The sequence below is a fragment of the Gavialis gangeticus genome, unplaced genomic scaffold (genome assembly GCF_001723915.1).
Source record: "Gavialis gangeticus isolate Ggan-Ray unplaced genomic scaffold, GavGan_comp1, whole genome shotgun sequence".
In the NCBI taxonomy this organism is placed as follows: Eukaryota; Metazoa; Chordata; order Crocodylia; family Gavialidae; genus Gavialis; species Gavialis gangeticus.
The window spans coordinates 28155868-28158995 of NW_017729029.1; positions in this window are offsets into that span (position 1 = coordinate 28155868).

The following is a 3128-nucleotide window of genomic DNA, read 5'->3' on the forward strand; positions in this document are numbered from 1 at the left end:
ATGGTAAAATTCTTGTAGAGCTTCAAAATAAATGGAGGGAGAAAAATAGTGGGTGGATATCTGTTCCAGACCATCAGGACTGGACAGTGGTGAAAAAGAAATGCTACTAGCAGTATCCAAAGCTTCACAGTGCTCTGCTCAGGAAGAAGATTTTGTAAAAAACAACTGAAGCAGATCAAGGAAGGGAACACTTGTGAAAATTTACAGCATACATCTCAAGCAGTCTGGACGAAATGCATCTGTTGGGTATTAAGGGAAGTAGTTAGTAAAATTCTGCTGTACAACTGAGAATTACTTTATGAAGTCACATGTAATTGGGAAGGTAAGCAAATATTGAGGCAAATGACAATATTGTTAAGATGGACAGAAGATCCATCTTTGTAATTTTCATCAGAATAGGTAAAATCTGTCAAATGCACCTGATTTATGAACCTGTCTCCTTTTGAAAATGGATTTACGCATGTAGAAGCCTTAGATTTCAGAGACCTCCTAAGGCAAGCCTGCGTCACCTCTAGTGAGTGTATACAGCATATCTAGTTCAGGATAGCCCTTGTTAAATGAGGGAAGATTAATTAGTGACAGAAAGGCCCCTAATCGGTCAGAAATCTCCCCATCTGAAAAGGAGTGGCACCATAAAGTTGTGCTAGTCCAAGTTGACCAGCTGATTAGGCTGGCTTGACACCTAGCTTACTATGCTGGTTTGACCACCCAATAACCACAGACTCAATGGAGAACGTTAAACTACCTGGTTATTAGGGGTGTGCAAAACGGGCTGTATTTGATTCAGATTTAGCCTAAATTGGGAACAGTGATTTGATTTGTTAATTTGATTTGATTTGTTAATTTGAATCTAAAGTTTCAATGCTAATTCAGAGGCATGGTTCATGAATGCTGTGATGCTGGGGTGGATGGAGCATCCCACAGGAGCACGGTGGGGGGGGGGCGCTGCATGCTCAGTGGCAAACCCAGAAGTGGACTGGAAGTACATTCAGACCACTTCTGGATCCACCAGGGAGCATGCTGGGGCCCCTCCCTGCATCCCTCCTGGCTTGGAAATCGGCCATGGGGGGACCTCAGGTGCCCTCACCCAGACCCAGGAGGCACCAGGTGCTAAGCAGGGGAGGCTCCAGGGGGGCCTCCCTGCACGGTCCCTGGGGGACCCAGAAGTGGACCAGAAGTGCTTCTAGTCCACTTCTGGGTCTGCTGCTGAGCACGCTGGGGAACCCCCCACATACTCCTGTGGGATACACCATCTGCCCCAGCATCACAGCATTCATGAGCCATGCCTGGTACCTCGAGGTATGTAGAAAAAAAGCTATGTCTATGTCTGAATCTCCAAATCTTTCTGAATCTTTCTGAATTAATGCAGGGAGATTAAAGGGTCTCCTGATTCAATTTGGATTTGGGGATTTGGCAACTGAATCAGGCTGAATCTCCGCTGAATCAAATCAGGGACCGAAGCTTCACACAGCCCTAGTAGTTATTATTAAAACATTAAACAGTTAATGTACCAGACAAAGATATATACAAATATTTACAGGCTTATACCAATAGGAACTAAAGAACAAGCCTAGAACACAATAAGGAGCACTACACCACAATAAGTATCAAAATTGCCAGCTGGTTACCTGGTAATTGCAGCACTAAATTCACAGACACTAGATTTCTTACAGAACTTGCTTTTTTAACTCTTTCACTGCTGGTGTCTCTAACTTACTCACTTAAAATTCATCAACCTTCTCACTACCACAAACATCAGCAACACAAAGAATACAGAGACAAGCAACAATACAACCAACACTCAAATTGTCAAGCTCAAGGTCATACATATGTACATATAGGCATCTCTCAGTCTGCTTTACAACATATACACCAAGCAAGGATGAAAAGTATCATAGTGATCAGAATGGACACAGTGAACCGTGGTCCTGGAGCATGCGGCTGTTTGTTCACCAGAGCGCCCCAAGGGATGATGAGGTCGAACGGTTATAAACTGCTAGGCCGTTTCAGGCTGGACATAAGGAAGAATTTCTTTACTGTCTGAGCCCCCAAGGTCTGGAACAGCCTGCCATCGGAGGTGGTTCAAGCACCTACACTGAACACCTTCAAGAAAAAAATTGGATGCTTATCCTGCTGACTTCCTGCCCTTCGGGCAGGGGCCTGGACTCGATGATCATCTGAGGTCCCTTCCAGCCCTAATGTCTATGAAATCTATGAAACACAACACATTCTGCAGCCTCAGCAAATACACAGACACCTTCAAGCATAGCATGCCAAGGAACTTCCCAGTCATATCCCCTACTGGCCTCTCCCAGTGGGTGACAGGGACTGAGCCTGCCTCACAAAAAGAGAGGGGCAATACTATATTAGATCCTTCTGATGATCACAACTTCAAATTTGTATCCAGCTTCAATAGCTCTAGCCACTCTGAGATGAGCTACTTGATGACACTGAACCTCTCTACAGCTTCGATTTCAGTTTGCTCCTTTTAGCCAGTCAGGTACTAACAATTGAGAGCCACAAGAGCAAAAGTCCAAAACCTCTGGTCAGTGACTGACCATGATCAACAGGATTCCTGACAGCAAAGATCCTGAAGACCCTGAGCTCTGATTAATAACTCCTTTATAAGGGGCTAAGTCACCCCATGCAAGGTGACCAATCATAACTCAAACATACCTATTGTAGCAAAACCCCGTTTTTCTTTTTTAATTTATTTTAAAATGCATTCCCTCCCCTTCCCCAACCATTTATGACTTTTTATCTCCCTCTCTATTCCCTATAGATAAGCATAAGTAAGCTAAGATATAGGATAACCTTTAATATTTTTATTTTGGTAGCAAGCTTTTGGTTTGGGATATCCACTGTTTTATATTATATTATTATTATTTGTGTATTGATTTTTATTGTTTCATATGGCTATTGTATGGTTTAGGCCTGTGTTTGTAAGCGAACCAAAGTCATGTCAAGTTTCCATTTTATATGTCAAGTCTCCATCTTGTGTTCTCTTCCCAGGCATCCCCTGTGTTGCAACTGTATGAGTCAGGTAGCCCTCCCATGTAAATTGGTTCCCCAATGAATGAGTGTGATTTGGAATGATTGAAATACAATGGTAGCAGGCCTCTACTGAA